This window comes from Panthera onca, chromosome X, assembly GCF_046562875.1.
Source record: "Panthera onca isolate mPanOnc1 chromosome X, mPanOnc1 haplotype 2, whole genome shotgun sequence".
Taxonomy (NCBI): Eukaryota; Metazoa; Chordata; class Mammalia; order Carnivora; family Felidae; genus Panthera; species Panthera onca.
In genome coordinates, this window is record NC_138357.1 from 106,373,782 (window position 1) to 106,385,251 (window position 11,470).

Sequence of the window (11,470 nt, forward strand, 5' to 3'; positions counted from 1 at the left end):
TCTATTTATTTGTGACTTCTTTCTCTAAGTATATCACTAAATATTTATAGTTGCCTCCAAAAAGATTGTGTACATTTTTATTAGGTGTATTTTTGGATAAATTTTGGATATTGCTGCTGTTGTTATTGGGATATTTTCTATTAATTATCCTAATTAGTTATTGATTTTATGTGGCTAGGCTGCCAATTTTGGTAATCTTATATGCAACAGCTTTGGAGTATCTTATTCATTTGAATATTTTGTACACTGGTTCCTTTGGATTTTCCAATTAAGGATCATATTGTCACCATTTATTATCTCAATCATATCAATATTCCTTTTTCTTGTTTATTTTGCTACTCTCATTCCTGTAGTTATATATTCCCATCCACCTTTAAATAGAAGGTATGGTACCATAACATCTGTGTCTTTGTCCTATCTTTGATGGGAATGCTTCCAACGTTTCACATTTATGTAAGTTTGCTGTAGATTTTAGGAAGTGGAAATTCTTTTCAAATGTTATTTTGCTAAAACTTTCTTTACCATCAATTGGTGCTAAATATTTTTTAAAAGGCTTTTTATTCACCTCTAGACATGATCAAATGTGTTTTGTTCTCTAATCTATTAATGTAGAGAAATTCCAGCTGGAAATTTTTTCTAATATTTTAATATCTTTATAGTTACTGAACTTAGCCTGTTTATTCACTGCTATATTGGATATGCTATAAATTTATTTAGGATAGATGCCTCTCTGTGACAGAGCTTGGCTCAAGAGATTTTTTCTTTGGGTATCCCTATGTGGTCTTTGTATCAAGATCAGCAAACCTGTTAAAATGAGTTTAGTAATTTCCTGTATTTTTGTATGATTTGGAAGAGTTTATGTAAGATGGCATTAGTTTTTCCCTAACTATTTGGTGCAACTAGATTCCAAATCTGACTGGTCCTGGAATATTTTGAGGGGGCTGGAATGTAGACTACAGTTTCAGTTTGTGTTATTTGACTGAAGTTCTCTGTTTCTGCTTGGAAAAATTTAGTTAATTATGTTTCTCCAGGAACGAATCCATTTAACTTGGATTTTAAAGTTTAAAAACATGTTTTATTTATTGTGGTAAAAAAAAGAACATATAACATTTGATCTACTGTCTTAACAAAATTTAAGTGTGTGTAATCCCACTCTTGGATATTTATGCAGAGGAATTGAATTCAAGATCTTGAAGAAGTATTTGCACCCCCATATTCATTGCAGTATTATTCATGATAGCCAAAAAGGGAAGCAATCTAAGGGTTTATCAGCAGATGAATGGGTAAAGAAAATGTGGTATAAATACATATTTATAATAAACATTTTCACTAAAGAAATTATTAAGGGTATAAAACAGTACAGAGAAGAGTACAATGAACAATTGTATATTCCATAAAGTTTTTTGAAGAACTGGCTTTAGTTGGCTTTACTATTTTCTATTTACTTATTTCTGCATTTATGCATATTACTTTTTACCTTCTACTTCTTTAGCATTTTTTATTAAATAATATTGACATACATGATTGTATGTCTTTCAGGTGTACAACATAGTGACTTGCTATTTATACACATTACAGAATGGTCATCACAATAAATCTAGTTATCATCTGTCACCATACACAGTTGTTACAATATTATTGACTATATTCCTTATGCCATACATTAAATCCCCATGGCTTATTTGTTTTGTCACTGGAAGACTGTACCTCTTAATCACCTTCACCTACTTTACCCATCCCATCCACCCCTCTCCCCTCTGACAACCATCAGTTTATCTGTATCTATGGATCTGTTTGAGTTTTGCTTGGTTTTTTTTTTTTTTTTGCTTGTTTGTTTTGTTTTTTTAAGCCCCACATATAATTGGAATCATATGATATTTGTCTTTATCTGACTTATTTCACTTAGAGTAATACCCTCTAGGTCCATCCATGTGTCACAAATGGCAAGATTCTATTCTTTTTTATGGATATGTATATATCACATCTTCCTTACCCATTCATTTATCAATGGACACTTAGGTTTCTTCTATATCTTGGCTATTGTAAATAATGCTGTGATGAACATAGGAATGCTTGTTTTTTTCAATTAGGGTAGTCATTTTCTTTGGATAAATACCTAGAAGTGGGATTGCTGGATCATATGGTAGTTTAATTTTTGTACAAACCTCCATACTGTTTTTCATAGTGGCTGCACCATTTTATTTTCCCATCAACAGTGCATGAGGGTTCTCTCTTCTCCACATTGTCACCAACAGTTGTTATTCCTTGTCTTTTTGATTCTAGCTATTCTCACAGGTGTAAACTGATATTTCATTGTGGTTTTGATTTATGTTCCCCTAATGATTAATGCTGTTGAATGCCTTTTGGCAGTCTTTATGTCTTCTTTGGAAAAATGTCTATTCAGGTATTCTGCCCTTTTTTAATAGGATTGTTTTCTTTTTTTAATTTTGTTTTGTTTTGTTTTTGCCATTGAGTTATAGGTGTTCTTTATATATTTTTGATGTTGACCCCTTATGAGAGAGATCATTTGCAAATATCTTCTCCTATCCAGTAAGTTGCCTTTTCATTTCTTTTTGCTGTGCATACACTTTTGATTCAATGTTGTCCCATTTGTTTATTTTTGTTTTTGTTGTCCTTGCCTAAGGAAACAGATCCAAAAAAAATAACCCAAGACTATGGTCAAAGAGCTTATTGCCTATGTTTTCTTTTAGGAATTTTTTGGTTTCACTTCTTACATTTGAGTCTTTAATCCATTTTACATTTATTTTTCTATATGGGGTGAGAAAGTGGTCCAGTTTCATTCTTTTGCATGTCCAGTTTTACAACACCATTTATTGAAGAGACTTTCCTTTCCCCATGGTATATTCTTGACTCCTTTGTCATAGATTCATTGACCACATGAATGTGGATTTATTTCTGGGCTCTCTATTCTGTTCCATTGATCTAGGTGTCTGGTTTTTTTTTTTTTTTTTTTTTTTTTGGTCAGTTCCATACTGTTTTAATTACTACAGCCTTGAAGTATAAGTTGAAATCTAGGCATGTATTACTTACAGGTTTGCTCTTCTTTCTCAAGATTGTTGGATATTTGGGGTCTTCTATGGTTCCATACAAATTTTAGATTTATTTGTTCTAGTTCTCTGAAAAATGCTATCGGTATTGGTATAAAGATTGCATTGAATCTGTAGATTGCTTTGAGTAATATGGACATTTTAACAATATTAATTCTTATAATCCACAATCACAGTATATCTTTCCATTTATTCATATCAGCTTCAGTTTTCTTCATCAATGTATTATAGTTTTCAGAATACAGGTCTTTCACCTCTTTGGTTAAATATAGTCCTATGTATTTTATTCTTTCTGATGCAATTATAAATGGGATTGTTTTCTTGATTTCTCTAGTTTATTGTTGGTGCATGGAAATTCAAAAATTTCTTTATATTGATTTTGTATCCTACAACTTTACTGAATTAATTTATTCATTCTGAAGTTTTTTGGCTGAGTTTTCAGGGTTTTCTATATGTAGCATCATGTCATCTATAAATAGTGACAGTTTTACTTCTTCCTTTCCAATTCGGATGCCTTTTTTCCCCTAGCTGCTATGATTAAGACTTATAATACTATGTTACATAAAAGCAATGAGAGTGAGCATCTTTGTCTTGTTCCTGATCTTACAGAAGTTTTCAGTTTTTCACCACTTGAGTATGGTGTTACCTGTGAATTTGTTACATATGGCCTTTATTATGTTAAGGTACATTCCCTCTATACCTACTTTGTTGAGAGTTTTTACCATAAATGGTTATTGAATTTTGTCAAATGCATTTTTTTGCATCTATCAAGATGATCATATGATTTTTATCTTTCATTTTGTTAATATGGCATATTCTTTAGGTTTAATATGCTATTTATTCTCTATATTTTTGAATTGCTTAGGTGTTATGAGTATTTCTTACTTCCCAATAGATCTATTTAAGACTATAATCATCCCTCTTAATGCCATATGGGTTTATCTCACAGGTATTGTTACAGAGTTTTATGTGTATTCTTTAAAAATTTGCAACTTGAATATAATTTTCTGTGCCATGTGCTAGAAAAGTAATTATAATTGGCCACATACAACATTCAAGCCTTGTCCAGAGACACAGAAAATGCTCTATATATTTAACCTAGAAGGAATTTAATGTGATATATTGGTTACTCAAAGGATGAAAAAGTCACATAAGGAAGGGACACAAAACCTAATATTCAGCAATTTGAGAATGCCACTCCCAACTTTAGGCTCCTGGAGCTTAGGAGTTTGTATCAACAGAATCTATAACTATAGTGGGCCAATATGATGGGGACTAGAGCCAAGGAGAAGATGCAGTTATTGAAGGAGAAGCCACCTGATACAGAAAAGGAGAAAGAAAAAAACTCTAATTGCTCCTGCCCTTCAGGGCTGAAACCTCTTTTTAGTTTTGTTTTTGTTTTTTGTTTTTTGTGTTTTTTTGGCCTGAAATGTGATGGCAGCCAAATACTGGAGAGGCTAGGATTTACAGAATCAACCCTTGTATAATAGAGAATAGAGCAGAGGAAGGGTGAGGTACAGTTCTGAGGGCAAATATACCTAGGACTACCATACCACATTGGCATTAACAGATTAAATGAGAAAAATCCTGTCTAAATTGATACAGAAAAATATTTTATTAAAGTCAGCATTCATTTGTGATAAAGAAGGTATGTTATCAGGTTAGATAAAGGATATCTACAACAAACAAAACACAAAACACAAACAGAAAATGACATACATAATGTAGAAATGTTAATAGCTTTTATTTAGAAACTGAAAAGTAGACAGGGATACCTGCTATCACCATTTCTATCCAACATTTTAATAAACATTTTTCATAATAATAGCAATTGGAATCATAAGATATAAAGGGGATAGGGATTGTAAGATAGGAAACACAGCTTTTATAATTGGCACATAATTAGACTGTGTATTATGAAAATCCAGAAGAATTAAAGATAAGATATTCAGTCACCTAAGAAACTTTGTCATTACAAGAAATGCTAAAGTCAATCAGGCTGAAATTAAAGGACACTGTACAGTAATTAGAAGCCATATGAAAAAATAAAGATCACCAGTAAACACAGGTAAATATAAAAACCATCATTATTGTATTCTTGGTATTATATATATGGTAATTACTCTTTTTGTTTCCTATATAATTTAAAAGACAAGCACATAAAATAAAATAAAAATTATAAATCTTTCTTAATGAGCACACAAATATAATCAATATCCCGTATGAATATAGATGCAAAAATCTTGAACAAAATAATAGTAAATGAAAACAAACAGCACATGAAAAGGATTGACTGGGTTTTATCCTGGAAATTCAAGTCTAGTTCAACATAAGAAGATAAGTCAATGTAATATGCCACATTATAAGAACAAAGGGAAAATAATGGTCATCTCACCAGCAAAAGCATTTGACAGAATTTAATACCCTTTCATAATAAAAACACTCAGCAAACTAGGAATATAAGGGAACTTCTTTAACATTATAAATGGAATTTATGAACCCCCATAGTTAACATCACATTCAATGGAGAAACAATGAAGGATTTACCACTAAATAAGGAACAAGGCAAAGATGTTGGCTTTATCAGTGATATTCAACATTGTACTAGAAGTCTTGGCCAGAGCAATTAGGAAAGAAAAAGAAAAGAAATAAAAGGCATCTAAATTGGGAAAGAGTTAGCAAAAATATCTCTATTTGAAGATAACATTATTCAATATATGTAGAAAACCCCCAAATTTCCAAAAAAACAAAAGAAAGAAAACTCACTAGAGCTAACACATGAATTCAGCAAAGTTTCAAATCAACACACAAAAATAAGTTCACAAGCAATAAAGCTGAAAAAGAAATTAGGGAAATGATTCCATTTACAATAGCATCAGTAAGAACATAATACAGGAATAAGCTTAACCAAAGATAGGAAAGAATCTACACTGAAAAATATGAACTATCCTAAAAAAAAAAAAAAAATAAAGGAGGACCTAAATAAGTAGAAAAACACTCCATGTTCATGGATTGGAAGCCTTAAATATTGTTGAGATAGTAATACTTCCCAAAGTGATGTATACATTCAATGCAATTTTTGCAGAAATGTAAAAGCCAACCATCACATTTATGTGGAACTGCAAGGGATACCAACCAGTCAATACAACATTTGAAAAGTAAAACAAAACTGGATAACTCACATTTCTTTATTTGAAAACGTATTAGAAAGCTACAGTAATCAAAACAGTGTGTACAGTCATAAGGATAGACATATAGAACACTTTTAGTTGGTGTGATTTGATCATTTAGATTTAATATAATTAAATAAATAGTGGTTTAGGTATATTTTAAAGTTTTCAATGGATACTTAAAGGATTACAATATTAATATGTAATACCACTATTTATTTAAATTAATTTTAATATTTACATTAAAAGCATTTAAATTGATAAGTGATCCACAGAATGGCAGGAAAAAGGAAACAGAAGAGTGTAAAACAGAGAAAATAAACAGAAAACAAAGATAAAATGGCAGATATATCAATAATTATATTAAATCTAAATGATCAAATCACACCAACTAAAAGATTTGGTTAGTAGAATGGATAAAAAAATATATGACCTAGTCACATGCTGTCTGCAAAAATCTCACTTCAAATTTTATGATACACATAAGTTAAAAGTAAAAGGATGGGAAAAAGATATGTTATTCAAACTGAAATCAAACCAAAACAGAATTGGCTCCATTAATAGCAGAAATGAAGAATTCAAAATAAAGAAATTGCCAGGGGGATATTAAATAATAATAAAAGAGACAATTCACCAAGAAGACATAATAATCTTAAATGTGCATGTACCTAAAAGTATAATTTCAAAATATCTAAAAAGCTGACAGAACTGAAAGGAGAAATAGCCATGATTATAGTTAGGGTCTTCAATGCCTCTATCAGTAATCAAAAGAACCACTAGAAGAAAATCATCAAGGGTATGGAACTGAACAGCACTATCAGACAGTAGGATCCAGTTAACATTTATAAAAAATTTGACCTCACTACAGCAGAATACATATGGTTTTTTTATGAATACGTGGAATGTTCACCAGGAACAACCAAGTGCTGAGTTATGAAGCATGCCCTAAAATGTAAAATAACTTAAATTGTATAAATTATGTTCTCTGCACTCATTGGAATTACTCTAGAAATCAATACCAGAAACATAACAGGAAAACTTCCAAACAATGCAAAATTAAGCAATATACTTCTAAATCATATGTAAGCCCGTGAGGATTTCTCAATAAAAATTTTAAAATATATAATTGAATGGAAATGGAAATAAATCATCTTAAAATCAATAGAATGCAGATAAATGAATGCTTTAAGGAAAATGTGTATCAGTAAATATTTGTGTTAGAAAAAAATGTATCTCAAAACCATAATCCAAGCTTCCCTCTCAGGAAACACGAAAAGGAGGCAGATGTTAGGAAATATGTCATAGTAAGGTCAGAAATCAATGCAAATGAAAACAGAAGAACAATAGAGAAAATTAATAAAAATCAAACACTGGTTCTTTCTTTTTTAAAAAGTTTATTTATTTTCTTTGAGAGAGAGAGAGCATGTGCGTGAGCTGGGGAAGGGCAGAGAGAGAGGTAGAGAGAGAATCCCAAGCAGTCTCTATGCTGTAGGTGCAGAGCCCGATGTGGTACTCAATCTTATAAAACTGAAATCATGACCTGAGCTGAAATCCAGAGTTAGACACTTAACCGACTGAGCCTCCCAGGTGCCCCAGACACTGGTTCTTTCAAAAGACAACATAAAAATGATAAACATCTAACATGACTGACAAGGGAAAGGCTGTGAGTAAACAAACAATATCAGAAAATAAAGGGGGGATTTTACCACAAACCCAAGAGACATTAAAAGGATTATAAAATAATATTATAAACCTCTCTTCAAACATAAATTTGATAACTCAGAAAGAAATGATCTAATTCCTTGAAAGCTACAAACTGTCTGAACTCTTCCAAGTTAAAATAGCCTGAAAAATACTTTAAATATTAAATAAATAGAATTCAAAATCACCTACTTGTATCATTTGAAGCAAAAAAAAAAAAATTGACAAAATTCAGCACTCACTCATCATAAAACCTTACAACATACTAAGAATAGAAAGGAACTTTCTCAGGGTGACTCTCTCAAGGTGGTGAAGAGGGTCTATTAAAAAAAAAAAATACCTTACAGTTCATATTAGACTTAATGGTGGAAGATGCTTTTCCATTAAGTTTGGGAATAAAGCAAGTATGTCCACCCTCATCACTTCTGTTTGACATAGTGCTGGGAGTCCTAGCCAGTGCAATAATACAGAAAAAAGAAATAAAAATCATGCACATTTTAAACAGTGAAATAAAATGTTCCTATTTGCAGATTACTGATTTTTTTTAAAGTAATACCAAGGAATCTAAGGGTAAAAAAAGAAAGCAAATAATCCTCCCAAATCCCTTAATAAGTTATCTTAGCAAGGTTTCAGGACACAAGCAAGATCACAGAATAAAATCATATTTTTACATACTAGCAATAAATAATTGGAACCCGAAATTAAAAAAAAACACAGTACATTTACAATAGCTGAAAAATGCAAAAGGCTAATGGAAGAAATCAAAGATTTAAAGAAATAGAAGTAGTATATCCATATATCAAAAGAATCAACACAGTAAAGATGGCAATCCTCTTCAAAGTGATCTGCAAGTTTAACAAATCTATAAAAATCTCCACTGGCTGTTTTATCGATACACATAACCTGATTCTAAAATTTATATGTAAAAACAAAGGAACTAGAATAGCTAAAACTTTGGATAAAGAAGATGTGTGTGTGTGTGTGTGTGTGTGTGTATACATACATACATATACACAAAATGGAATATTAACCATCAAAAAGAATGAAGTCTTTTCATTTGCAATGATGTGGATGGAGCTAGAGTATATTATGCTAAGTGAAATAAGTCAGAGAAAGACAAATACTAGATGATTTCACTAATATATGGTATTTCAGAAATAAAACAGATGAACATAGGGGGAAGAAGAGAGAGAGGCAAACCAGGAAATAGACTCTTAAGTATAGAGAACAAACTGAAGGTTGTTGGAGGGGAAGGAGCAGGGGATGGGCTAAATGTGTGATGGGCATTAAGGAGGGAACTTGTTTTGAGCACTGGGTGTTATATGTAAGTGATGAATTACTAAATTCTACTCCTAAAACCAGTATTACACTATATGTTAAGTAATTAGAATTTACATAAAAATTTGAAGAAAATAAAATAAAGTTCATATGGAAAAACAAAGGAACTAGAATAGCTAAAACAATTTTTAAAAAGGTTAATAGAGTTGTAGGAATTATACCACTGGATGGTAAGGCTAAATGTATAACTACATTAATCAAGACTGTAGTATTGACAGAGGGATAGACACATAGATAAATTGAACAAAATACAGTCTGGGAATAGAACCATACCGTAATAGCCAACTGATTTTGGTAACATAGCAAAAGCAGTTCAGTAAAGAAGTGGTTGTTTATTCAACAAATGATGTTAGAACAATTAGACTTCTATAGGATTAAAAAAAAAAAAAGTGAACTTTGGCCTAAACCTCATAACTTATTCAAAAATTATTTAAAATGGGTCATAGTTCTAAATATAAAACTTAGACAAAACACAGGAGACTATCTTGCTGACCTAGAAGACCTGTCCCCCAAATCAGGATATATAAGAACAATAATGGATAAATTGAACTCGATCAAAATTTAAAAGTTTGGTCTGGGAATGGCATTGCTAAGGGAATAAGACAAGCCACAGTCTAGAAGAAAATATTTGCAAGTCACATATCCAACAAAGGATTTGTACAGGCAAAAACTCCTTAAACTCAACATTAAGCAAGAAAAAGTCAAATTTTTAAAAAAGGCATAGAATTTGAACACAAGCATCACCAAAGAGGCAAATAAGCAGATTAAAAGATAGATGTTCAACATCCACTGCGTGTTACATGTAAGTGATGAATCACTAAATTCTACTCCTGAAACTAGTATTACACTATATGTTAACTAATTGGAATTTAAATAAAAATTTGAAAAAAGGTATCCAACATCATTAACCTTTAGGTAAATGTAAATTAGTGGGAATGTAAAATGTTGCAGGCTCGCTGGAAAACAAACTAGCAGTTTTCCATTAAATTAAACATGTATATGATTCACCAGGCTCTTCCTGAGTACTTACCCTAGAGAAATGAAAACTGTTCATAGCAGCTTCATCTGTAATAGGTACAAAACTGGAAACAACCCAAATATCCTTCAACAGGTGAATGGATAAATAGACTGTGATATACACTCATACAGTAGAATACAACTCAGCAATAAAAAGGAATAGATTATTGATACAAGCAACAACTTGGATGGGCATCAAGGGCATGTTGCTGAGTGAAAAATAGCAATATTCAAAGGTTACTGAATAAATCAATTTACATAAACTTCTCAAAATGATAAAATTATGTAATGGAGAAAAAAAGTCAGTGGTTTCCAGCCCTAGGGTTGCGGGGAGGGCATGATTATAAACAGGCATACCAGGGCATTTCTTTGGAGTTTTGGAACAGTCTGTATTGTGACTGTGATCATGGTTAGAAAAATTTATACATATGGCAAAATTTCCTAAACTATACACCAAACAAAACAAAACAACAAAACAATGCAATAACCACAAAATCACTCATTTCATGTTAAAACTGGTTAAATGCAAATTAGATTTTAGATTAGTCAATATTGTACTGATAACACTTCCCAATTTCTGATAATTTTACTATCATTACATAACTTGATATATTCAGAGGAATAAGAGAGATAGTCCACAGGAACTCTCTGTATTATGTTTGCAATTCCTATATGAGTCTAAAATAATTTCAAAATAAAGGGCTTAAAGACTTCTGGTTTCAGCTCCAACATATAAAGAGCTTAGAAGTCATCACTTCTGTCATATTTACAATAAGAAATAGCTGGAAAAATGGAAAATCAACAACTTTCCAACAGGGAACTGAGGTCACAGAGGTCACAGGACAGCCACATTCATAGAGATACAGTGAAATGCTTACCTAGAACAGAAGCTGCTACAAGCTATACAGGTAGAACCAATTACTTCACTAGTAATGTTGACAAATAGCTGGAGGCTGAATGCCCACTAGTGTGAGATTACAAAACTCCCGGAGGCTGCAATCATAAAGGGGTCTCCAAATTTACAGGCTTTCCCTCCAGGCACTACACCAAATGGGCACAGTGAGGATCCCAGAAAATCAGCTAGTGGCTCTGGCAGGGAGAGGGGAGGAACAACCACAGCCTTTCTGTCTCAACAAAGGAAAACAAAACAAAACAAAACATAATCAGCAAGAGATA